The sequence below is a fragment of the Mesoplodon bidens genome (genome assembly GCF_964165515.1).
Source record: "Mesoplodon bidens genome assembly, chromosome: 10".
Taxonomy (NCBI): Eukaryota; Metazoa; Chordata; class Mammalia; order Artiodactyla; family Ziphiidae; genus Mesoplodon; species Mesoplodon bidens.
The window spans coordinates 64,048,926-64,076,809 of NC_138172.1; the positions used below are offsets into that span (position 1 = coordinate 64,048,926).

Consider the following 27,884-nt stretch of genomic DNA (forward strand, 5'->3'; position numbering starts at 1 on the left):
AGCAGTGGGGAATGAGGGGAATAGGTGTGGGAGATTAAGAGCAACAAACTTCCAGTTGTAAAATGAGTCAGGTAGATGTAATATACAGCATAGGAAATACAGTAATAACTTTGAAAAGTGACAAATGGTAATTAGACTTAACAGGGGTATCATCTTGTAGATGATACTCTCTTGTACACTTGAAACATAAATAAGTCAATTATACTTCAATTAAAAAGAAAATTTTTTAAAATATAAATAAATGACAAAGAAATATATAGGTAAGTAAAAAGAGAGTATTAAGTCAGTTTATACTATTCCTTGGATTCTTAAACTCAATTGCCCAGTCTAGCAAAGCAAGAAGACCAGCAAGACTAGTAAGTACTCCTTGTGTATCTCCTTTACTGGGTGAACAGGCACAGCCTAGAAGAGAAACAGACATACAACTAACTTTCCAAATTTGAGCCATGACATTTGACTATGGTTTGTGTCCTCCAAACATAAGATATGATGGGGATATGGTGTAACTCTTCAAGCTCTCATCTAATCCTCTCTCCATTGAAAAAACAAAAACAGTGCAGTCATTAGAGAAACACTCTAGGTGGTAATTAAAAGTGGGCTCTCTGAAGCCAGGCTGAATTCCAGCTCCGCTACTTACCGAGTTACCCTGAGCGTGTAACTTCTTCATGCCTCAGATTTTTCATCTATAAAGTAGGTATAATAATGGTACATAGCTTATACATTTGTTTTGAAAATTAATCTATGTAAAGTGTTTTGAAAAAGTCCAAGACATAGTGAACACTATAGGGCTTACTTACTGTTGCCTCCTTTTAATCAAACTCCAAGTTATTCTAACACAAAATGAAAAGAATTGGATGCTGTAAAAGATGGGAAGAGTTTTGGGGAAGACAGAAGAATGAATTTTTGAGAAACTTTCATGAACAACTGAAGCAACAGAAGATGACTAAAGATGTTGTTAGGAACATTTTATTATTTTGTGATTGACAAAATCTATAGGACTCTTCAATCTTCTGGGCTCAGATTTGCATTTCTTTCCATGGAACACATTTGGGTGAACCGATGGTTCATGTCTAAATTGAAATCTAATCTGCCACAAAACTATTGCTTTCCTTATTTCTGATAAAATCTAAGTGTTTTCCTGGTTCCTTAAATAAGGGAATTCAGTGTCAATTTTTGGATCCTACATATCTCCCTCTTTCAAACCCAATCAGTGGACAATCCTGGTCAAATATGTTCACAGGAGTCTTTACCACTTCCTCTCTGTTACCATTTCACAAATCTGGATCCTCACCTTCTTCCTGCTGCATTGCTTAAGGCTTCCCAGCAGGCGCTGCTACCAGAGACCCTCACCTCACCCTTGCTAGAGTGCAAGAGAAGAGATGGGTTTTATTTTTCCTTCCAAGGGTACAGATTTCAGAAAATAGTCATTTATGTTCACTTCTACCATGAAAAGTAACCAAGTGGTAGTTTTGTTCCTAATGTAATAAGCCACATATGAATTTAAAGAATAGTAATGCCCCATTTTACATATACATACAGAAACTGATAGAATGGTACACATACATAAGCATGTTTTATATATGTATATATATAGGTATATAATGGGGCATTGCTGATATACATATAGATATAGGTATATCTGTCTTTTCCTTCTTAGAAGCTACAATGATTCTTCACTAGTAGCTGTTCATACTAGCATGAAAATGGATGTTAGTAGTGAGTTCAGATCCAGCAATTAATTCCTGACTTTCAGATCATTATGAAATTGAAGAATGCTTTGAAATTAATATCATATTTTTACTTTGAACATTTGTTATTTCTGACTTGATGCATACCCATTCTGAATTTTATAAGGGCCTCCATAGTGAGTGTGTATATGTGTATACAGCCCCACACACACATACACACACAAAGAAAGAAAGCAAGTGAGAAGAATATGCCTGTCAACTTCAATTCTGCATGCATAAAAATGCATGAGAGAAGGGACTGAAAATGTAGGGGCAAAAAGACAGGAAATGTCAAGCTTGATAGGTCATGCCAAGAGGAAAAATGTACTCTAAAAATGTCCTACCATTTAACGTACTGGTATTAACTTGATTTTATATTCAACACGAATATGTTGTGTATATCTATGATCATATCTAGATTGTTATTCTACCAAGCTAAGACTTCTGTTGCTCAGTGGAGCTCAGCATTTCAAGGCTGTTAATATCTGCTTATCATTCATGCCAGTTTTGGTGTGTGTTTTTTTGTAGTACAGCTTTTCTTTTTATATATACAAGACACATTAATCCATTAAATTTCAGGACACAGTACCAAAAAAAAAAAAATTCAACTAATTCATCTGACAATGCTGTTCATATTCATAATGCCATTTGTTGTTGTTGTTTTGTTTCCTAATAATAAAGGAGGAGACTTAGGGCTGTTGGGCTGATATATATTTGGGGGTCCCCCCTCCCCCCCTCACCCACACACCACCAGGGTGAATAGGAGGAGTAGAAGGGATGGCAGGGCCCACAGAAAAGTTTCAAAATCTTGAATCCAATGATGGAGGAGGAGAGGAAAGGAAGGAAAAAAAGGAGAACATACAAATCCTATAATACATACAACAGAGTGGGGATGGTACAGATATGAAGCTGAGGCATGGGGTGGGCTGCTGGGGGTGGGGGCAGCAGAACACCCCCACATTCCTTTCTCTCTTCAATGCTATTTCCATAGTTGCCAGGCTGAAAAGCCCTCTCAGAAGATGGGACCAGGAGAAGAGAGTCAGGGGCTCAGTTGGCCCCCCAGCTGTAGCTGTTGTAGGCAGACTTGCTGGTCTGGGGCTTCTGCCGGATGGATCTGGTCTGGCTACATTGCCCATTGCCTGTGTGGTCATCCTGCTGCAGGTGATGGTGAAGGATCTGGGAGTGAGGCTGCTGATGGGGGGTCAGAATGTGCCTAAAGGGGGCAGGTGGGTAGGGAGCAGCTGTGGCCAGATTGATGCCCTCCCCTTCCTAGGGCTGAAGACAAGTTGAAGGAGGCAGCAGGAGTACCGGAATGAAAACCTTGTTTCTCAAAGGGCTGCTGGGTTTTGGAGTACACAGAACCTGAGATATCTGGCACACCTGTGTTACTGGAGGTGACTGATACACCAGTGTTGTATCCATGAGACCCATATCCACTTGGCTGTTGGAAAAGGGTGGCTGATGCATTCACACTGACATTCACACCATGCTGCTTGGAAGAGGTAGGAGTCACAGGGAATACAGCAGGCCCATACTGGAAGGTGCTGGGGAGGCCTGGAACCCCTGTGTAGTATGGCAGGCTGTTGTAACTGTAGCCAGGATGCAGCGCCGGGTTCAGGAATGTTGGCTGCATGGTATAGTGAGTCTGTGTCTGGTTTTGCTGGGTCTGGGCTAAGGCTGTGGCTGGGGCAGGGGAGGAGGCATCCCCATGGCCGAACTTTGTGAGGTCACCAGAATAAGTGTTGCTGGTCAGGCTACCATCCCTCCCAGTCAGCGGAGTGGTAGGTGTGGGAAATGGGAGGCTGTAGTAATCCAATGGAAATCTTGTCTGAAGCATCTGCAAGTCATCATAACCATATACTTATGGCGGGTAGGCATGTAACAGCCCTGGAGCCATAATATATGGATTAGGCAACAACGGCAGGACCCCAGGAGGGAGGTTGGGAGGAGCTTTTCCTGAAGTTGTAGCAACTGAGCTTCGAGTGGAGGCTGTGGTGGTAGAGTTGCTGCCCAGACTGAGGCTCAAGCTCCTGCCACTATTGAGACTGGAAGAGACACTGACCACTGGTTCAGACACTGTGCTGGATGTGGTGGAGAAAGTGCTGGAGGAGGAATTAATATTTGCCTCACTCTCCGTGCTTGTGTGCAAAAGAGTGGATGTCGAAGTCCGCCCAGAAGATGTTGATGATGAAAGTGTGTTCTGCTGAGTAGATAACATGCTGCCGTGTTGTGTGCTGGTAGTATTTGGAATCTCCTCATTGTGGCTCAAGCCACCCAAGGAGGATGAGTGCTGATTGGCTGTCGTCAGTAAGGAAGCTGCAGATACCATTTCACTGAGAGGGGGGATGCTAGAAGTGGAAGGTGCAGAGCCTGTAGCACCTTCAACAGATTACGTGCTCTGCAACTGCATGGCCTAAACAGAATTGAAGCCATTCTTTGCCTGAGCCAAGTCCTTTTGGGGTGATGAAAAGATGGATCTGTGTTACCACTGAGTCTGTGTGGATCACTGTTCATATAGAGGGCCCTGAGAATTATTTTGGGAGGTATAGGTTGTCGACTGAATTGGGCCACTCTGATAACCGGACTCCTGGTTAGATGAAATTGTGGATGAAGATTCACTGGCCATGCTGGTATAGAGGCTATTTGGAGCCTGGCTTGAAGAGGCGCTTGTGGTGGGGGTGGACTCATAATCAGAAAGGACAGACTCTGACCCAAACTGCAACGCCCCAAACTGCAGGCGGAGCCCTGAGATATGTGCTGAGCCAAGCATCTCAACAGCCAGAGCAGGAATCTTAGAAGTCACGGAGGCTTTTTTCTTCTGCTGTTTCAGTTTTTGCTGAGCCAGCTGAGGACTGGAGGAATGGTTGTCTGAAGACACCATGGAGACATTTGAGGAGTCGAGGTGGATTTGCTTGGCAGAAGAGAACATGGGTTGGGTGGGGGGAGGTGCAGCAGTGGAGGTAGCAGTGGAGGTAGCCACTGTGGGTGGCTTCTCCTGAAGGAACACCTCCATCACAGTTGAAGATGGGTGAAAGGCTGGAGCTTTGTAAAGGGGCTGTGCACTGTTGAATCATTTGGGTTCTTCAAATCATACTGCATCTGCGATAGGGATTGTGTCGTGGAGCCCATGTCCCAAGAGGAGGTGGTGGTGGTTCCAGATTGAGAATGCTGAGCTGCCAACTGAGCCAGGGCCTGAGCTGTCTTGAATTGCTCCAAGAACTGGGAGCCTGTGGTGCTTCCACCTTTAGCTTCCCCGACATCACCAACTCCTTTCCCTAACATGCTCACCATACTGTGATGAGAAAACGTGTTCCCTGACACAGGCTGTGGTTGGCGCTCTGCTTCGAGTTACTGAACACAAGAGGTTGGAGAAGAGAAGGAGACTGAGATGGATCCAGATTAGATGAATCATTCTTCATTGAAGGCAGTGTCTTCCCCAACAGAGCAGCAGGGTCAATTCTCTGACTAGCAGTGATTGTCACATTCCCCAAAGGCAGATGCCCTGACGACACATTAGAGGCAGTGAAAATCTTGGTCTCGGGAAGATCTTCATTCCCATCTTCAGCTTCCCACTCCTCTGTTTCAGTACTCTATGCACTTGTCCCATCATCGGGTTCAAAGTGGCCAGTTGTTGTTGTTCCATGAACATGTTGTTCCATGTATTGCAGCTGTTATTGATGTAGTTATCAGTATTTGCCAGCTCTGCATAATCAGCTGGATTAAAGGTTCCCATTCCTTGAGAAGAAAACCTTCCTCCCCACCTACCAGAGTCACCTCTGCCTCAGCCACGACCTCTTCTGCCTCTTTCTGTGCCTCTTTGAGAAGGCCCTCCACTCTTGGTGCCATCTAACCCATTTTCCTGACCTCGAAACTCTCATCCACGGCTGGCACCTCTCCCCCATCTTGGTGGCCCACCACGTCGCCGACTATAGTCTCTGTCCTGGTCTCGATTTTCTTTGCCCTCCTCATTGGCTTCTGTTTGGCCACCATCCTTCTGTCCTGAGACTCCCTTCTTCTTCCCAACCATCTCCAAGGAATGCATATCTGGGTTTCCTTCCAACAGTACATTGATGGCTCTGTTGACATCTCCATTGCAGTCATGCAAAGCAATGACACATTCATCCTGGTTCTTGCCTGTGATATTAATCAGTTGTTTCACCTTTTCCTCAAAGCCAGCATCATTATGGTCCAAAATCATCTGTGCAAGTCGAATTTGCTCCTCAGTGGCCCAGGGCCTCTGGTTGTGCTGTGTCTGGTTTTGATTTTCAGGTCGTTCCCAGTTTCCTCAGGCTCGATTAGTGCCCACCCATGTCATCATTTACAGTATATATGAATAATAATATTTACAATGTAGAATACTCAATCTCCTCCTCATGCCAGTTTTTAAAGAATTGTTTGAATGTAACTGCACAACATGCTGTTTTGTCCCCTAGTGTTGACCCAAAGTCTTTTGTGACTGAAAAGCTATGGTGATCATGGACCTGTGGTATCTAGGTAAAAACTGCTTTTCTCCCCTAAAGGATGAGTCAGGAAAATCAGTCGCACCCAAACATAAAGCAATACATCTCCAAACACTCTTCTGTCTGATTCTTCTCACGAGCATAACATAAATGAGAGATACAAGGAGTTGGTCTGCAGCTGGACTCCCTCTCATTACCCCTCGACCACTTCCTTCCTTCCATCACAGGTGAGAGCTGACTCATCTGTAAGTGGCGTGCAAGTGGAGCACCTCGGCTTTGAATGACTGTTCACACCTAACTTCCCCAGCAACATTTAATTTTAATGTGCTTCCTTGTTCGTGATGCTCCTCAGGTGTCATCTGTGTGGTTAAGTCCTCATGCCACTCCAAGGGTGGCATGCATAGTGGGTCAATATTCCCCTTTCGTGTGCCTATAGCACATAGATAATCAATAACTATATTGTTTCCCACTTAGTCCAGACATCTTTAGAATTCTCAATACAATTGCATGTCAGGTGAACTTCATCAGTCAATCAAAACCTACTTGCTATGCCTAGGTTACTCATTTTCATTTAAAATATGTGTATTGTAAAAAAGAGTTCAGGAGACAAAATGATGGATCTCAAATTTATTTTTATGAGTATCCCTTATTAAATTAGCAATAACAACAAAAATATATGTATGTATGTGTGTATATATACATATATATCTATTAACAAGACTCATCCTTTGGACCATCATTGACTTTTGTATATGTTTACTCAAAAATATTATGAAATGAAAATGTTATCATTAATGATTATTAATTCTATTCAAGAGTGTTAAACATGTTTAAAAAATAGCCACAAATACATATGCAAGTTATGTTACTTATTAAGTGTACAGAAAAACCTGGTAGAGTGTGTAGATTTATGGTAACATTCTTTCCTCTATGCTCCCCAAAGTCACCCTACTTATGTGGATTGTAATGCTTGCCACATTGTTTTGAAACCACTTCCTTTCTTATTTCACTGACTAACTCCTTCAAAACAGGAGAGCCTGGCTTCTCTTTGCATCCTGTGATAACTGATTGAAATAACTGATTGAATGAAAAAATTATTCTATTTTTTTAACAACTGGTGTTATATTATTCTGCTGTCGTGAGACTAACTCTATTCTTAGCGCTTCCAAAGCATGTTACTATTCTTATCCCAATGAAATTTTGTTCAATGACTAATTTCAAATGTATATTTCACCTTAAGAAAATTTCCTTCTTTTTTTTTTTTTGGCTTGTTGAAATAGTAAACAAACTGACATAATTGTTAATTCTCTGAATGAGTCATTTTAATGTTACTAATTAGTTTAAATGGTGAAATTAATATTTAAGAGCTATAATCCTTAAAACAATATAAGCAACTAAATTGGCTTTGAAGGCTGTAAATGTTTTAATACTCACACAAGAATGTTAACTTGCAATCATCTTAGAAAAATTTTAAAATCCATTTCCAACAAAGTATATTATTTTTGAACCTCCTGAGAAACACTTGGAACTTGAATTTTTAAAATAAATTATATTTATAATTCTCTGTGCAACCCAAGTACATTACCATGATGGGAAAAATCTGAAGCCAGAGTCTTACAAAAGGTGAATTACTGTGCCTTTATTGTCAATAATAATATATGTAAAATGACTCACAGTCCATCCTTAAAGCTTTGGATTCTTTGATATCATCAAAGTAGAGATTTTTAACTGCAGAAAATGCTGACATGACATTAGATATACTTGAAGCCATTCCTTAAAATTTGTTGATTAATCATGTGGTGCTAGATGTTCCAAATCAACTTCACTCTTCTTGAATCCTCAGCTTAAACTCACAACTTGAATCTTATTTTCCATTTTGAAATTGAACTAACACTTGTCCTTTACACTTCCTCCATCAGTGTCTAGAATTTATTAAATCCTGAAGTTATGATTCAGGAATCTCAAGGATATTCCTTTTGTACATGAAGATTTGTCCAAGTCAGTGATGCTCTCTTTAAGAAAGTAACTGACCTGGCATATTTTTGAAAATAATATATTTAAAAACATGTAAAATGTCCAAGTCGTTCTTCTGGATGATGGGATTGTAGGTGATTTAATTTTTTTCTTTTTTCTTGACATTATTTTCCAAATTTTGTGATATGAACCTCAGTAACTGTATAAGAAAAATTAAAGTTAGTTCATAATATCTGTGGATATAGATAAAGATGAAAATCTACAATAGTGCTAAGAGTATCTGTACTTACTCTACACCAGATGCTCAACTCAATTATTTCTGATGGAGTGGATACCATTTTTCAAAACAAAAGTAGTATTTAAACTATTACTTTTATGTTGTAGTAGCAGTGATGCTGTGTGTTGTGATGGTAGGGTGGGGGTTAATAAAGCAAGGAAAAAAGAAACACAAAGTATATTGAAAACCCCTGGGGTCTGAGGGGAACATGGATCTTTAAGGATGAGGCTGGATTTTAAGGCCATGGTCTAGAGACCCGAGAAGAATGTTTGTCTTTTTCCTAAAGGAAATGCTATGTTATTGAAATATTGTAGCAGATAATTGATACCACTAGATTTTCACTTTCTTTTTTTGTTTTTTAAACATCTTTATTGGAGTATAATTGCCTTAATGGTGTGTAAGTTTCTGCTTTATAACACAGTGAATCAGCTAGACATATACATATATCCCCTCGCTCTTGCGTCTCCCTCCCATCCACCTTTCCTTTCCCAACCCTCTAGGTGGACACAAAGCACAGAGCTGATCTCCCTGTGCTATGTGGCTGCTTCCCACTAGCTATCTATTTTACATTTGGTAGTGTATATATGTCCATTCCACTCTCTCACTTCGCTCTATCTTGCCCTTCCCCTTCCCCTTGTCCTCAAATCCATTCTCTACATCTGCATCTTTATTCTTGTCCTGCCCCTAGGATCTTAAAAGCCATTTTTTCTAAAATTCCATATATATATGTGTTAGCATACGGTATTTTTTTTTCTCTTTCTGACTTACTTCACTCTGTATGACAGTCTCTAGGTCCATCCATCTCACTACAAATAACTCAATTTCGTTCCTTTTTATGGCAGAGTAATATTCTATGGTATATATATGCCACATCTTCTTAATCCATTCATCTGTCAATGGACATGTAGGTTGTTTCCATGTCCTGCCTATTGTAAATAGTCCTTCAGTGAACACTGTAGCACATGACTCTTTTTGAATTATGGTTTTCTCAGGGTATATGCCCAGTAGTGGGATTTCTGGGTCATATGGTAGTTCTATTTCTAGTTTTTTAAGGAATCTCCATACTGTTCTTTAGAGTGACTGTATCAGTTTACATTCCCACCAACAGTGCAAGGTGTTTTCCTTTTCTCCACACCCTCTCCAGCATTTATTGTTTGTAGATTTTTTGATGATGGCCATTCTGACTGGCATGAAGTGACACCTCATTATAGTTTTGACTTGCATTTCTCTAATGATTAGTGATGTTGAGCATCCTTTCATGTGTTTGTTGGCAATCTGTATACCTTCTTTGGGGAAATGTCTATTTAGGTCTTCTGCCCATTTTTTGATTGGGTTGTTTGTTTTTTTGATATTGAGCTGCATGAGTTGCTTGTAAATTTTGGAGATTAATACTTTGTCAATTGCTTCATTTGCAGATATGTTCTCCCATATTCAGGGTTGTCTTTTTGTCTTTTTTATGTTTTCCTTTTCTGTGCAAAAGCTTTTAAGTTTCATTAGGTCCTATTTCTTTATTTTTGTTTTTGTTTCCATTTCTCTAGGAGGTGGGTCAAAAAGGACCTAGCTGTGATTAATGTATTAGAATGTTCTGTCTATGTTTTCTTCTAAGGGTTTTATAGTGTCTGGCCTTATATTTACGGCTTTAATCCATTTCAAGTTTATTTTTGTGTATGGTGTTAGGGAGTGTTCTAATTTCATTCTTTTACATGTAGCTGTCCAGTTTTCCCAGCACCACTTATTGAAGAGGCTATCTTTTCTCCATTGTCTATTCTTACATCCTTTATCAAAAATAAGGTGACCAATGTGTGTGGATTTATCTCTGAGATTTCTGTCCTGTTCCATTGATCCATATTTCTGATTTTGTGCCAGTACCATACTGTCTTGGTTATTGTAGCTTTGTAGTATAGTCTGAAGTCCAGGAACCTGATTCCTCCAGCTCCTTTTTTCTTTCTCAAGATTGCTTTGGCTATTTGGGGTATTTTGTGTTTCGATACAAATTGTGGAATTTTTTGTTCTAGTTCTGTAAAAAATGCCATTGGTATTTTGATAGAGACTGCACTGAATCTGTGGATTGCTTTAGGTAGTATAGTCATTTTCACAATGTTGATTCTTCCAATCCAAGAACATCTCTTGGTATCATCTTTAATTTCTTTCATCACTGTCATAATTTTCTGCATACAGGTCTTTTGTCTCCCTCGGTAGGTTTATTCCTAGGTATTTTATCTTTTTTGTTGCAGTGGTAAATGGGAGTGTTTCCTAATTTCTCTTTCAGAATTTTCATCATTATTTATAGGAATGCCAGAGATTTTTGTGCATTAATATTATATCTTGCTACTTTACCAAATACATTGAGTAGCTCTAGTAGTTTTCTGGTAGCATCTTTAGGATCCTCTATGTATTGTATCATGTCATCTGCAAACAGTGGCAGCTTTACTTCTTTTCTGATGTGGATTCCTTTTATTTCTTTTTCTTCTCTGATGGCTGTGGCTAAAACTTGCAAAACTATGTTGAATAATAGTGGTGAGAGTGGACAACATTGTCTTCTTCCTGATCTTAGAGGAAATGGTTTCAGTTTTACACCATTGAGAACGATGTTGGCTGTGGTTTTGTCATACATGGCTTTTATTAATTTGAGGTAAGTTCCCTCTATTCCTACTTTCTGGAAGTTTTTTTTTTTATCATAAATGGGTGTTGAATTTTGTTGAAAGCTTTCTCTGCATGTATTGAGATGACCATATGATTTTTCTCCTTCAGTTTGTTAATATGGTTTATCACATTGATTGATTTGCATATATTGAAGAATCCTTGCATTCCTGGGATAAACCACACATGATCATGGTGTATGACCTTTTAATGTGCTGTTGGATTCTGTTTGCTAGTATTTTGTTGAGGATTTTTGCATCTATGTTCATCAGTGATATTGGCCTGTAGTTTTCTTTCTTTGTGATATTTTTGTGTGGTTTTGATATCAGGGTGATGGTGGACTCGTAGAATGAGTTTTGTAGTGTTCCTCCCTCTGCTATATTTTGGAAGAGTTTGAGAAGGTTAGGTCTTAGCTCTTCTCTAAATGTTTGATAGAATTCACCTGTGAAGGCATCTGGTCCTGGGCTTTTGTTTGTTGGAAGATTTTTAATCAGAGTATCAGTTTCAGTACTTGTGATTGGTCTGCTCATATTTTCTATTTCTTCCTGATTCAGTCTTGGCAGGTTGTGCATTTCTAAGAATTTGTCCATTTCTTCCAGGTTGTCCATTTTATTGGCATAGAGTTGCTTGTAGTAATCTCTCATGATCCTTTGTATTTCTGCAGTGTCAGTTGATACTTCTCCTTTTTCATTTTCAATTCTATGGATTGGAGTCTTCTGCCTTTTTTTCTTGGTGTGTTTGGCTAATGATTTATCAATTTTGTTTGTCTTCTCAGTGAATCAGCTTTTAGATTTATTGATCTTTGCTATTGTTTCCTTCATTCCTTTTTCATTTATTTCTAATCTGATCTTTATGATTTCTTTCCTTCTTCTAACTTTGGTTTTTTTTTGTTCTTCTTTCTCTAATTGCTTTAGGTATAAGGTTAGGTTGTTTATTTGAGATTTTCCTTGTTTTTGGAGGAAGGATTTTATTGCTACAATTTTCCCTCTTAGAACTGCTTTTGTTCCATCCAATAGGTTTGGGGTCATTGTGTTTTCATTGTCATTTGTTTCTAGATATTTTTTTATTTCTTCTTTGATTTCTTCAGTGATGTCTGGTTATTTACTAGTGTATTGTCTACCCTCCTTGTGTTTGTATTTTTTACGTTTTTTTTTCTAGTCTCACAGTGTTGTGATTGGGAAAGTTATTTGATAAGATTTCAATTTTCTTAAATTTACCAAGTCTTGGTTTGTGACCCAATTTATGCTGTAGCCTGGAGAATCTTCCATGAGCACTTGAGAAGTTAGTGTATTCTGTTGTTTTTGGATGCAATGTCCTGTAAATATCAATTTGGATTGAATGTCCAATAAATATCAATTAAGTCCATCTTGTTTAATGTATCATTTAAAGTTTGTGTTTCCTTATTTATTTTCATTTTGGATGATCTGTCCATTGGTGAAAGTGGGGAGTTAAAATCCCCTACTATGATTGTGTTACTGTCAATTTCCCCTTTGATGGCTGTTCTCATTTGCCTTATGTATTGAGTTGCTCCTATGTTGGGTGCATAAATATTTACAATTGTTATATCTTCTTCTTAGATTGATCCCTTAATCATTACGTAGTGTCCTTCTTTGTCTTTTGTAATAGTCTTTATTTTAGAATCTATTTTTTCTGATATGAGAATCGTTACTCTGGCTTTCTTTTGATTTCCATTTGCATGGGATATCTTTTTCCATCCTCTCACTTTCAGTCTGTATATGTCCCTATGTCTGAAGTGGATCTCTTGTAGACAGCATATATATGGGTCTTGTTTTTGTATCCATTCAGCCAGTCTATGTCTTTTGGTTGGAGCATTTAATCCACTTACATTTAAGGTAATTATTGATATGTATGTTCCTATTACCATTTTCTTAATTTTGGGGTTTGTTATTGTAGGTCTTTTCCTTCTCTTGTGTTTCCTGCCTAGAGAAGTTCCTTTAGCATTTGTTGTAAAGCTAGTTTGGTGGTACTGTATTCTCTCAGCTTTTGCCTGTCTGTAAAGGTCTTAATTTCTCTGTCAAATCTGAATAAGATCCTTGCTGGGTAGAGTAATCTTGGTTGTAAGTTTTTCCATTTCATCATTTTAAATATGTCCTTTCACTCCCTTCTGGCTTGCAGAGTTTCTGCTGAAAAATCAGCTGTTAACCTTATAGGGATTCCCTTGTATGTTATTTGTTGTTTTCCCCTTGCTGCTTTTAATATTTTTTCTTTGTATTTAATTTTTGGTAGTTTGATTAATATGTGTCTTGCCTTGTTTCTCCTTTGATTTATCCTGTATGGGACTCTCTGAGCTTTCTCTACTTGATTGACTATTTCCTTTCCCATATTAGGGAAGTTTTCAACTATAAATCTTCAAATACTTTCTCAGTTCCTTTCTTTTTTTCTTCTTCTTCTGGGACCCCTGTAATTCGAATGTTGGTGCATTTAATGTTGTCCCAGAAGTCTGAGAATGTCTTCAATTCTTTTCATTTTTTTTTTATTCTGCTCTATGGTAGTTATTTCCACTATTTTATCTTCCAGGTTACTTATCCATTCTTCTGCCTCAATTATTCTGCTATTGATTCCTTCTAGAGAATTTCAAATTTAATTTATTGTGTTGTCCATTGTTGTTTCTTGGCTCTTTAATTCTTCTAGGTCCCTGTTCATCATTTCTTGTATTTTCTCCTTTCTATTTCCAAGATATTGGATCATCATTACTATCATTACTCTTAATTGTTGTTCAGGTAGACTGCCTATTTCCTCTTCATTTGTTTCGTCTGATGGGTTTTTACCTTATTCCTTCATCTGCTGTGTTTTTCTTTGTTTTCTCATTTTTCTTAACTTACTGTGTTTGAGGTCTCCTTTTTGCAGGCTGCAGGTTCATAGTTCCCATTGTTTTTGGTGTCAGGCCCCCATGTCTAAGGCTGGTTCAGTGGGTTGTGTAGGCTTCCTGGTGGAGGGGACTGGTGCCTGTGTTCTGGTGGATGAGGCTGGACCTTGTCTTTCTGGTGGGCAGGACTACATCCTGTGGTGTGTTCGCAGTGCCTGTGACCTTATTTTGATTTTAAGCAGACTCTCTGTTAATGGGTGGGTTTGTGTTCCTGGCTTGTTGCTGTTTGCATAGGGTGTCCAGCACTGTAGCTGGTCATTGATTGGAGCTGGGTCTTAGAGGTGAGATGGAGACCTTTGGGAGACCTTTTGCCATTTGATATTACTTGGAACAAGGAGGTCTCTGGTGGACCAATGTCTTGAACTCAGGTCTCCCACATCAGAGGCACAGGCCTGACACCTGGCAGGAGCATGAAGACCATGTCAGCCACACGGCTCAGAAGAAAAGGGAGAAAGAAAGAAAGAAAGAAAGAAAGAAAAGAAGTAAGGAAGGAAGAAAGAAAGGAAGGAAGAGAGAAAGAAAGACAGAAAGAGAGAAAGAGAGAAAGAAAGAGAGAAAGAGAGAAAGAAAGAAAGAAAGAAGAAAGGAAGGAAGAAAGAAAATAAAGTTTAAAAATAAAAAATTTAAAAATTTACTAAAAATTAAAAAGAAATTTAAAGTATTAAAAAAAATTTTAAAGTACAGACAGAACCTTAGGACAAATGGTAAAAGCAAAGCTGTATAGACAAAATCACAGAAAGAATCATACACATCCACACTCACAAAACGTGAAAAAGAAAAAAAAAATTATATATATATATATATATATATATGGAAGAGAGCAACCAAATCAATAAAAAAAATCTACCAATGATAATAAATGCTAAATACTAAACTAAGATAAACATAAAACCAGAAACAAATTAGATGCAAAAAGCAAACCCCAAGTCTACAGTTGCTCCCAAAGTTCACTGCCTCAATTTTGGGATGATACGTTGTCTATTCAAGTATTCCACAGATGCAGTGTACATCAAGTTGATTGTGGGTATTTAATCCGCTGCTCCTGAGGCTGCTGGGAGAAATTTCCCTTTCTCTTCTTTGTTCGCACAGCTCCCAGGGTTCAGCTTTTGATTTGGCCCTACCTCTGCATGTAGGTCACCTGAGGGCATCTGTCCCTGCCCAGACAGGAGGGGGTTAAAGGAGCAGCTGATTCGGGGGCTCTGGCTCACTCAGGCCAGGGGGAGAGAGGGGTCCGGAAGCAGGGCAAGTCTGTGGCAGCAGAGGCCCACATGATGTTGAAACAGCCTGAGGTGCACTGTGTGTTTTCCCGGAGAAGTTGTCCCTGGATCACAGGACCCTGGCAGTTGTGGGCTGCACAGTCTCCCAGGAGGGGAGGTGTGTGGATAGTGACCTGTGCTTGCACACGGCTTCTTGGTGGCTGCAGCAGCAGACTTAGCATTTCATGCCTGTCTCTGGTGTCCACACCGATAGCCGTGGCTTGCGCCCGTCTCTGGAGCTACTTTAGGTGGTGCTCTGAATCCCCTTTCCTCCTGCACCCCGAAACAATGGTCTCTTGCTTCTTAGGCAGTTTTTTCCCAGACTACCTCCTGGCAAGCTGTGGCTCACTAGCTTCAGGCTGTGTTCATGCAGCCAACCCCAGTCCTCTCCCTGGGATCTGACCTCCGAGGCTGGAGCCTCAGCTCCCAGTCCCCACCCACCCAAGTGGGTGAGCAGATAAGCCTCTGAGGCTGGTGAGTGCTGGTCAGCACTGATCCTCTTTGTGGGAATGTCTCCACTCTGACTTCTACACCTCTATTTCTGCACTCTCCTCCATGGCTCCGATGCTTGCCCCACCCCACAACCCTCCGTCCCTGCCAGTGAAGGGGCTTCCTAGTATGTGGAAACCTTTCCTCCTTTACACCTCCCTCCCAGAGGTGCAGGTCCTGTCCCTATTCTTTTGTCTCTGTTTTTTCTTTTTTCTTTTGCCCTACCCGGGTACGTGGGGAGTTTATTGCCTTTTGGGAAGTCTGAGGTCTTCTGCCAGTGTTCAGTAGGTGTTGCATAGGAGTTGTTCCACATGTAGATGTATTTCTGATGTATTTGTGGGGAGGAAGGTGATCTCCACGTCTTACTTCTCCACATCTTGAAAGTCTCCCCCTAGATTTTCACTTTCAATGTATCTTGCTGGCTGCAACATGGGAAATGAACAGAAAGGAGAGAAGAGTGGATAAAGAAGACCTGTGGCCCTGGTGGCCTATGATGATGGCTTTGTAAGAAATAGAAATGAATCCAGAAGTATATTGGAGATGAGATTTATAGAATCTGGTGTTGGGATGCTTATTGGAAATAAAAGAGAAAAAGATGAAAAGATTACCAAGTCTCCTGCTGGTACAAGGGGCTACATGGTGGTGACATTTGCCACAGTGGAACATTGGAAGGGGATCAGTGTTGGGAGCAAAGATTGCAAAGTATGTGTTAGCCACACTGAGTGTGTGCTGCCTTTGAGATTCAGAAATGAAGAGGTCAAGCAGGAAGTTAAATGTAGAGATCCACAAATGAGAGAACGATCTTGGATTAGAGATCAAAATGTTTAAGTCACGGACATAGGTCAGTGCCTCTGGCACAAATGAGGGTAAAAGAAGTGGTAGACAAGGTAAGGGGTTAAGCCTTATTTGAGTCTAACTCCGTGGGTTTGTGTCTTTGTTAATTTTTATTTTATAGTGGAGTATACTTGATTAACAATGTTGTATTCGTTTCAGGTGTACAGCAAAATGATTCAGTTATACATATACATGTATCTATTCTTTTTCAAATTATTTTCCCACTTAGGTGATTACACTAGTGTTAATCAAATAATGACATGGCAGCCTGAAACCCCAAGATGGGTCCAGGAAAATACATGTGGGTTGGTATTACTAAAATACAAAGTGAGAGAAAAGAGTGGAAATAGATGTAGGTAAGTAGATTAATGAGTTACTGTTAAAGCGAATTTGCTCTCAAACCAACTTGCATGGGTGTCTGAATGCCATCTGGCAGGAGGAGTGGAGCAGTTGAAGAATATTGGTAGAGAAGATGCATGACTATATTTGTGTTTTAGGTGGGACACACTGACTGGAGCTTAGAGGATGAATTTAAGAGCAAAAAGACAGGAATGAGGAAAACCTGATAAGTGGCTCTTGCATTTGTCTGGACAAGGTGCTGAGAGATGGGATAATTGAAATACAGAGAAAGCAGACTGAAAAATATTTAAGGCACAACATACTCATTTGTCAGAAATGGAGAGTGAAAAGGAAGAGTCTGTGGCATGACTTGCAGGCTTCTAGTTTTGAAGATGAAACAGATTACAGTGCCATTTATGGAGGGTGGTACATTTGGGGAGGAATTTCCATGTTGGACATGTTGAATGATTATGTGATAATCAAGAGTCATAATTAAGCAACATTTAATACATGAGTGAGAAAACTTAGGATGTGATTTGAGCAGGAAATAAATACTTATGGGTCATCATCTTATAATCAGTTGTCAAAAGTAGAAGAGTTGATGAAATTGCCTAATTAGTCTCAACAAAGCCGTGGGGCCAAGAAAGTTTATGAGGGAACATGGATTTTAAGTGTTAGGCTGAGAAAGAGATGGTCAAAATAAAAAACAAAACAAAACAAAGATCAGAGTTGTTGAGGAGAACCATGAGAAATTAACACTTTCAGGAGCATGAGGTCAAGAGTGTCAGATGCAGAAGAGGAGCTTTGGATCTGAAAGTGTGGTGCATAGGACACTAACATCTTTTTGGATGTTTCTAAATCCCTTTATGATGATGTTATTCTATGACCTCAATAATAGGGAGTTCTAGTATGCTGTAGTGGTGTAAACCCACTATACATCATCTCTCCTGCTTGTTACAACTAAAAATGAAAAATCTATAAAAATAAACAAATTTAAACAAAAAAACCTGAAACACCTACTACCTAGGTATTCCAAACAGTAAATAAGAACAGGCAAATTGTAGAAGGAAGTCAAAATTTGGAAGAGCAAGTGACAAGAGAGTGAGTTTTCCATTTTCTTTTCTTTTGGGGCTTTATCCCAAGAGCAGGCACAAGTCACAGAGTGTCTTAGCAGCCAGGTGGCTAAAATCTCAATAGAAACTCCAGTTTCTACACAAAGGAACCAGGAAATGACCCCTGTGGATGGAGAGAGTGTAGAGAATAATTACGACATGTTCAATTGCTCTCTCATTAAAAATAACACTTCTGAGATTTAGGCGACTGATTCTATCCCTGGTTTGCTAATTTAGATCTGTTTGATTCAATCTCTTTGAGCATTTATGTTATCTTGCGGATAAAAGTGGCTAACATGACACTTTCATGTTTCTCAAAACTGTGATAAATATCAACTATAGCAGTTTACTCAAGTGCTTTAATAGATCATAAATTTTTACTTAAATATGAATTATTGGTACTACTCAAATTTACATCTCTGTTGGTTTATCAACTCTGACACTTTTACAATGTGAGTCTATATTCCAGATATCATTTGAACAGTGTCCAAGTTCAAATAATTATCATGACTTGGCTTATCTCCATACCTTAAATGCAATTGTTATTTGATCAGCTGACATCATACTGTAAGTATAGTTTTTTCCTTGATTCTATCTATCTTTTATATGCAATTATAGATGTAGTATCCCAGTCTCAGCTGTCAGATGTTTTATTTAAAGCCAGGTGTCTTAGGAACAAGGAAAACCCATTTATTGATGATGGAAATTTGCCTCTGTGGACTGTGACATCTTCATACTTTCCTTTTCCCACATAATTATAGCTCTGAGAGGTATGTGAACCAACCTAATCACTTGGAACTCATATTATTTAGATGGTTAGTACCTTTCATTATTATGATCTTTGAGTAATGGTTTCTGAATCAGTGCCACTGGAATAAGAGCTTGGTTTTTTCTCTTTATAGTACTATTCAGAATAATCACTGTTTTTGATATAATCATTGGGAACCAGATGTCCAGGCATAATTGAATACACCTCTATGAGTTTCCTTTCAGATAAATTGTATTCTGGATATTCCATAAAGAGATAACTCCAACTGTAACCACAAATTGATGGTTCTCTTCCCCTCTTTCCTCCTCCTCCCCCTCCTCCTCCCCCTCCTCCACCACCTCCTCCTCCTCCCCTCCTTCTTCTTCTTCTTCTTCTTTTCTCTCTCCCTCTCATCTCCCCCTTAAAAGGAAAACTCCTTTCATTTTTTTTTTAAATAAAGGACCAAATATTAAAGAATATTTATTCTCTATAATTAAATCTAAACACATCAAAGCATTTTCAAGTTTATGCAGATTCAAAATTAGTGAGATTTAAAGGAAATAATTTGCATTAACAAAATAATTTAAGTCCCATATGTACCAGCAAGCTATATAATCTATTTAATCTGTTTTACCTACCATTTCCTACAAATAAAAAACCTTTTCATTCAAATGATCAATTCTGGTGGAGGAAAGTTTTTCAATCTTCATGTGTTACTCTATTTCTTTTCAAAAATCAGTAAACTTTTACACAGTACACATGTTGACAACATTTTCTAAAAGTTAAAAAAAATGTAAATACATCTTGAGACAAAAATTGCATTTATAGCTGATTTACTTTGTTATAAAGCAGAAACTAACACAGCATTGTAAAGAAATTATACTCCAATAAAGATGTTAAAAAAATTAAATGCCACTTTAAACTAGAAAATAAATTTGGATTAAAAAATTTTGAATATCTGAGACATTTTGAAGCCCTATGGGAAATAAGTATAGATAATTTAATACATTCCTCATGTGGACCTCACAGAAACAATCATTATAAACCTGAAATAAAAGAGATGTAGAAATTGAAAACAACTGTACATATTTAAATTTGAATTTAGGGTAATCTCAGATCAATATCTATTTATTATTTATGTTTCATTCTCTCTTATTTCAACTATTATCTTTTTCCAGATTAAGCAACTGCTGAGATATCTATATATCTACTAAAATCTAATGTAAATTAGTTGACACGTCAATTCCTTTCCATTTAACTTAACAAATATTATAAAATAATAATAACACCAACAAAAATGTTAGCTACCATTTTAGAAAGTATGCTTGACATGATGCCAAGCGATCTATCTACTACATTCAAACACACACACACACACACACACACACACACAATTTCAACAACTGCAATGAACCTGATGTTACTATCTTTATCCTACAGGTAACTAAGCTGAGTTTGGAAAAGTAATTAAATTGAGGGATTTTATATAACTATTGTAGCAGTGGTGGGATTTGAACACTGGCCTGATTGCTCTTTTAAATAAAATGTTTCTATTTTGTATTAGGAGCTAAGAATATAGACATGATGAACAACCAGGTTCTGTGTTCAAGCCATTCACAATCAAAATTGAGCAGGTGTGTTGTGAACTGATAAACCAATAAAATCAGTAGAATAGACGTAGATAAATGCAACATGGAAATAGTTACATGATAAGTTACAGAGCTACAAGGGAGAAATAAGTATACTGGGATGGTAAATCTTAACTCTGCAGGCACTTTTGGAGAATTCTCACCCACAGCTCTGCCTTCTGCCACTTGGCTACTGTTCCAAGACCTTGGTTTGCCCATTTCTAACTTTTCTGACCATCCACCTCTGAAAAATGCAGCATTATTATTGGAAAAAAGACGTTAGTACTGTGAAAGACTTACTGCTCCTCATCCACCCACTCATTGATCATCAACTAGGATTTGACCCCTGCACTCCATGCTCTGCCAGGGCCAAATATCTCCACTCCCTGCAGAGATTTTTTGTTATATTAGACAACCAGTCCAAATAAAACTATTCTACAGGTCAAAGTGTGAAGAGAGCCGTGTTCTCTTATTGGGATGTGGAGTCTTCCTCATAACATCACTGCTTGACCATCATCATTTGCAGATTTTGGAAAATACATTATAAATTATTTTAAAGGTTTTGTTTTATGCACAACAAAACCAGTTGTATTTTCCTTCTCCATATCAATTTTCTTCTGTTTGTACGTGAATGTAGGGAGTAAAAATGTGGACTGGATTCCAAGTGTTGGGTAATCTGGTTTGCTGAAGTTTGGTGGAGACATTGTCATTTGATGTGTAGTCAAGTCAGAGTGAGCAGGAGTGGGGCTGCTAATAGTGCCAGAGAGCAGGACAGATGTGAGGTCATCAGAGCAGAAAAGAGGGGTTTATAAGTGTGCGAGGGAGTCCTTGGAACACACGTAGCTGGTTGGTTATTTTGTTTTGTTTGGCTTTTTTTTTTTTGTAAGCTAAGTTTATCACCTTATGAAGCAATTAAAAAAAAGTTTCTTACAGAATAAGACTACCATAAAGTGGTTTGATTTCATGTAGGAATTTTGCTCAAATCATGTTTCTAAAAATTCAACACCTACGTTCACCTTTCATCACCATAAATTTCTTGATAATAATTCAAGTGTGAACATCAATCTATTTTTTAGTGTTATTTAGTGTTTATATTCTAAACATCATTATTTAAAATTATAGTTTCAACTAAAAATATGGATAGGTGGTTGAAATTAGGAAATTTAGTGATAGATTTGAAATAAATGCAAACACACACAAAAGTCATAAGGGATATTCAGAAAAAGTCATGGAGTGTTTCAATAGCCAATGAATTTTTCCAGAGGCCAACCAGGTGCATAATAAAAAGATGGAAACAAATACTTATCTAACCACAATGAGTAGTAAGTGGTGGGAAAAATCAGCAGTAAATTTATAAAGTCAAGGACATACTGAAATGGATATTTGAAATATTTGTCTCATTGTTGTGAAGTTCAACTGCACATAAAACTTGATGTCTTAAAGGAGCAACCTGAAATGAAACAAACATTTTTTGAAACTATCCCTCTTGCAATAATACTAATTTATAAATTTATTTTTAATATTAAGCCATTTAAGTTATCTTGCTAAGTAAATAAAGTGAAGAGGGAAATAGTGTATGGTATACATGCTATGATATCTTTTAAAGAAAATAAGGAGGAATAAATATAGTAATGCAGCTTATGTATCTATTTATTTATCTACTATGTCTATCCCTTCTATGTATGGAGAGAGAGAGACAGAGAGAGACATCTATATATTCATATATGTATAGATTACCTTTGAAACAAAATCCAAGCTGGTAACAGTAGTTGCTTTAGAGACATAACTGGAATAGAAGTCGTGGTGGGATCGAGACTTCCTTTGCATCTATTCTTTTATAGTGTTTGAACATTTTAGCAAGCAGGCTAGTTTCCATTTCAAAATAATGACAAGGAATAAAACCATATAAATAAACAACTAAAAATCACAATTTTAAAGAACAATCACCAGAAGTAGTTTTGTACCTACAGAGAAGACATCTCTACTTAAAACAAGGTATTGACAAATACAAGTAACCAGCAATCAATAATTTTCTTAAATGCCCTTTTCAGTCACTGGCAGAATCACCTTGGGAGGAAAAACTAGCATAATAGAAGGTGCTTGGATTACTTCTTGAGCCATGGAAAGAGTCAAATCTGTTTTGGATTGAACAAAAAAATTGAATGTTTTGTAATAGCAAACTAAACACAGGTGCTTTTACTGCCTTAATGAAAGATGCTAGCAAAAGAAGCACCAAGATACAGGCAAGGGACCTGTGTGAAATACTAGTAGATTGGCTGAATTTAATCCTGTGTTTTGTTGGCTCTTGCTTGATGTTTTTATCATGATGATGTCTGAGAAAAACTGAACCTGCAAAATGCTTGCTGGTTGACAACAATTTAAATAAGTAATCAAAATTAATATTAAATCAAGTTATTTAATACATTATCTTTCAGGAATCAGGATATCCCTTAGAACAATTTTGAAAATATAGCATTTGTTCAATAAATATTTGCCAAATTGACTTTTTATCAAACACGGAAAAATACATAGAAAATGAATTCAAGTAAATATGTCTTCTAAATGTTCAGACTATACCACACTTCAACATGTTCACCTCTTGATTTTTTTTTTCAGAGAGTCAAAAGGAATGGTTAAAACAGTATTTTTTTTTATATTTAATGAGCTTTTTTGTAATTATGTGAGCAGCAAACTTGAGATCCCACTTTGTGATGGTTTGGCAAGAGAAAGTGCTGGTAAGAGTTTTAAACTCAGCAAAAGGGGGTAAGAGCTGTATGTGGTGAGAAACTCCATACATTTTAAGGATGAAGAGTGGCTTAGAATTGATGAACTCGGCAGATTTTTTTGTGGGGGGAAGGATACTGAATTTCCATCAACACTACAAGGCACTATAATATTTTTTTTATTTCTTCTTTTCTTAAATCTACACTTATCAAGATCATTCCAATGAGAATACAACTTTAGTTTCAGATCTAGAATGTTCTTTATGGTGCTATATGTAATTTGTTTAAAATCACACATTAAAAGACAGCATAATTAATAATCTGAGTTAGCTGAGAAAAATACTTGGACTGGATTTCCTTGCACCAATAGGAATGCTAACTGACTCCAAGGCCATTTTTCATATACATGTGACTCTACTCGCAAGAGGAGGGCATTTTTAAATGAAATATTCAGCAATAGCCTAAAAACATTGCTTTACCGCATCCTTTGGTACATGCCATTCTGAGCATTTCTCTTCAGTGATTAATTACTATGATACATTCATAGACCAGTGAAAATTATGATATTATTTGTAGCCATAATTTACGTGCATCAAAATTCTTAAAATACAAGCATAGCTTGTTTTATTGAGCTTCACAGATATAATGTATTTTTTGCAAATTGAGGGTTTGTGGCAACCCTGCATCAGTACCATTTTCCAACAGCCTTTGCTCACTTCTTGTTTCTATGTCACATTCTGGTGATTCTGACAATATTTCAAATGTTTCATTGTTTTTTATGATGGTTTTTGATCAGTGATCTTGGATGATACTATTGTAATTGTTTTGGGGAACCATGAAGCACGCTCCTATAAGACATCAAACTTAATCAATAAAATGTCGTGTGTGTTCTGACTGCTCCACTGACTGGCTGTTCCATCATCTCTCTCCCTCTCCTCAGGCCTTCCTATTCCCTGAGACACATCACATAAAACTTGATATCTTAAAGGAGCAACCTGAAATGAAACAAACATGTTTTGAAACTTTTAGGCCAATTTTAGGCTGATTAATAACTCTACAGTGGCTTCTCAGTGTTCAAGTGGAAGAAAAAGTCAACCAATGCAGCAAAATTCATTGTTGTCTTATTTTAAGAAACTGCCACAGCCACCCCAGCCTTCAGCAACCCCCAGCCTGATCCATCAGCAGCCACCAACATGGAGGAAAGACCCTCTACCAGCAAAAAGTTTATGACTTGCTGGGACTTCCCTGGTGGTGCAGTGTTTAAGAATCTGCCTGCCAGTGCAGTTTCAAGCCTTGGTCCAGGAAGATCCCACATGCTGCAAAGCAACTAAACCCATGAGCCACAACCACTGAGCCTGCGCTGTAGAGCCCACGTGCCACAACTACTGAAGTCCACGTGCCTAGAGTCCGTGCTCTGCAACAAGAGAAGCCACTGCAATGAGAAGCTGGCACACTGCAACAAAGAGTAGCTCCTGCTCACCGCAACTAGAAAAAGCCCACGTGCAGTGACAAAGACCCAATGCAGCCAAAAATAAATAAATAAATTTATTTAAAAAAAATGTATGACTTGCTGAAGGGTCAGGTGACAGTTTGAATTTTTTAGCAATGAAGTATTTTTTAATTAAGGTATGTACATTATTTTTCAGACATAATGCTATTGCACACTTAATACACTACAGCATGGTGTAAACATAACTTTTATATGCACTGGGAAACCAAAAATCTCATGTGACTTGCTTTATTGTGATATCCACTTTACTGTGGTGGTCCAGAACGGAACCTGCACTATTTCTGATGTCTGCCTGAACTTTGATACCAAAATAGATAATAGGGATTTCCAAGAGGCAGCATATGCTCTGTGATGAAGACCCACTGGGTGTTCCACCATGTGCTAGGCAGTGTGCTAGGTGTTTCATGTATGGCATTCCATTAAAACAGCAGAGCAACACCTACTATGTAGTATGTGCTCTTTTCCTCCCAATTATATAAGCCAGAGCATCCTTATTAGTAATGCTATTTTATTACCAATTGTGTTAGTAGCTTACCTAAGATGGTAAATGATCAAGTTGAATTTGCACCCCAGAAGTTTGACTACCTGTTCTAACCGCTACAAACCCTGTAACACTGTAAACCCCTGAGTGGGTAGGAAAAACTCTTGTTTTGATTATAAGTAATCTGAGACGATAAAGGGTCCTTGGGAGCACTCCCAATCACTTCTGGTTTGGTGCTGCCTGATTGGAATCAACTTCTGCTCAAATAAACTCTTAAGAAAACTTTAATATGCCTCAGTTTACCTCTTAACCTTTCTAGTGTCAGAGGAGGGAACTGAAGGAGCTTCCCAACAGCCTCCAGGAGCAACCAGCACCCAGGTGTCTGCACCAGCTGAGCCTCTTAGATGGCTGCTTCCTCAGTGCCTCTGGAGGTGGGGAAAGTCTCTCTCAGATCCCTGATTCTAGCTTTGCAGCTTTTGCATGTGAGCTTTCAGACTTTATTTGAGCATCTCTCTTTCCAGACTCGGTCCAGAAACTGGCCAGAGTCAGACTACATCCGGGGTCTGGCTGGGTCTGACTTAGAAATCAGACTGGGGCCATTGTAAGGTCTCAGTTGAATAAAATTGTGTTTTAAGGCTGAACAAGTAGGTTAAACTTACCAAAGACAATCTTGAATTTCAGTGGCCACAGTGGAGAACTTTTAACCATCTTAAATCAGCTTATCCATTTACAAAGTGTCCTAAAGAAAAGGGGGTCTCAGCTAGACAGTCGCTACCAATGCTGGAGGGGAAAGTATTTTTTCTCCTCTAAGATTTCTGGTGACCAAGATGAGACCCACTGGGACAGCCCACTCTGGAGCCTATGGACAGCATCCCGGGAAAATTTGCAGAAGCTGACAAAGAGTGAGAATTCTTACCCTGTCAGATTTCCCAGATCTCTATCAGTGGTGCCTGGTGGAGAGAGGAAGGTAAAATTTCACATTGTCCCTTATTTTCCAATTCAGATGGGCAGGAAAAAGCATTAGTTATTGATGCTTTTGTTCCCAGAGACAGCCCTTGCCTCTTGCATCTTCCCATACATAGAAAAGTGCTAAATTCCTTAACTTGAGATGTCTGGTTTTCTTTATTTAACAATAATCTTTTGACGTTCCCAATTACCTGCTTTTTGTTGCAAAAACTCCTATATATCCTGGCTCCTCCCCTCACCTCCTCGGAGCAGTTTCTCAGAGTTATCTGAAACGATCTCTTCTGGGCTGCAGTCCTCATTTTGCCCCAAATAAAACTTACCTTACAACTCTCATGTTGTTCATATATTTTTTTATGTCAATACCAGCTGTCGAGGGAATTGTCTGAATCTTTGTTTCTTTTGATTATCTTTGAGAGTGGCTCTGGACCTTGGGAGGGTAGTATCTTCTGCACCCTCTTTGAGGACCCCTCTTGTATCTATGGGGTTGTTCAATACTGCCAGGAATATTTACTGTTTGTCCTGGTTGAAATCTGACAAGATATTGAAACCAAGCAGGACCCTGTGGAGCTCCTCGGCACAACAGGCTTTCTATGTCCCCCATTTCTTGATTACAGGAAATAGGCTTCATTCAGCTTCCATGACCTTCCCTGAGGTCGAAGGAGCAGGTTCAAACAGTTGCTAATTCGGAAAGGGAGGGGATGCAGAGAAAAGGAAAGAACAGTTAAGAGAAACAATAGTGCAGCCTTGGGGCCGGGTCCTGGTTCCCCCTCAAGGGATACACATAACAATAACTTGGAGCTGCTTTGCAGATACTGAAACCCCCACCCCGTGGGAGAAGTTAACTTATGTTGCCCACAAGCATGTAGACCGCAGACCGGTTGGAACCAGAAGGTTGCTGATGCTGACTCCCACTTACCTCACCACCAACCAATCAGAGGAGTGTCCACGAGCTGATCATGCCTTCCTCTTTGAACCATTACTATAAAACTCCTCACTCATCCCTCCAGGTTGGGACGCACAGTTTTGAGGGCATTAGCACACTGTGGTCCCGTTTGCCTGGTAAAGCAATAAAACTATTCTTTTCTATTTCACCTAAAACTCGGTCTCCAAGATTTAATTCAATGTCAGAGTACAGAGGCTAGATTCAGCTTCAATATTTGAAAGATCTTTTTTTTTTTTTTTTTTTTTTTAAGTAGCTCAATGGTCAAATTGGAAGCTGATATTCAGAGCCTGATAGGAACTTTTTTTTAGGCCTTCTATCCTAAGCTAAAATGCAACTTTGTACCCAGAGGGAGAGAAAAACATTCTGAAACCATTGTGGATGGGTTTACTTAAACATTCTGAAGAAACACAGCTCTAAATCTAGAACATAGGAATCTTTTGATGTACATTTTAGTTGAAGATCTTCTCCCTGATATAAAGCAGTAAATTGAGGATTATGTAATTTGATGGCTGTGTCAGAGTCTTGCTATCATTCAGGTTGCCACCTAATTCCCTGAGGAATTAAAAACAAGTGTACTTGTCTTACAAATCATTACAAGAACAGAAATGGGACTCTAGAAAAAATTTAAAGCACACCTATCCTTTTTAGCAATCCTCAGACCTTCTCTATTTACCTTGAAAGATGTGCAGATATTGTAAAAGGTCTGGATTTAGGAAACAAAAGCCCTTCTTTGAGAAACTCACATTCTTTCTCTGTGACTTTGAGAGGTAAATGTTCTACCTAGTCTTCTCTAGAAACCCAGAGACATCTCCTGAAATGTAAACTTCAAAGTGGTAATTCTCATAAGACAAAACCTGAATGAGCATAAAAAGATGTTTTAGAAAGTTTAT

At 38.5% G+C, this 27,884-nt stretch overlaps 1 pseudogene across 1 annotated transcript; it reads right to left on the reverse strand.

The window, feature by feature from the left end:
* Positions 1-2,743: 2,743 nt before the first annotated feature.
* On the reverse strand, positions 2,744-6,045 carry LOC308623642 (ubiquitin-associated protein 2-like; annotated as a pseudogene). The gene has a single exon. The product of its transcript is annotated as a ubiquitin-associated protein 2-like (transcript).
* Positions 6,046-27,884: the final 21,839 nt, after the last annotated feature.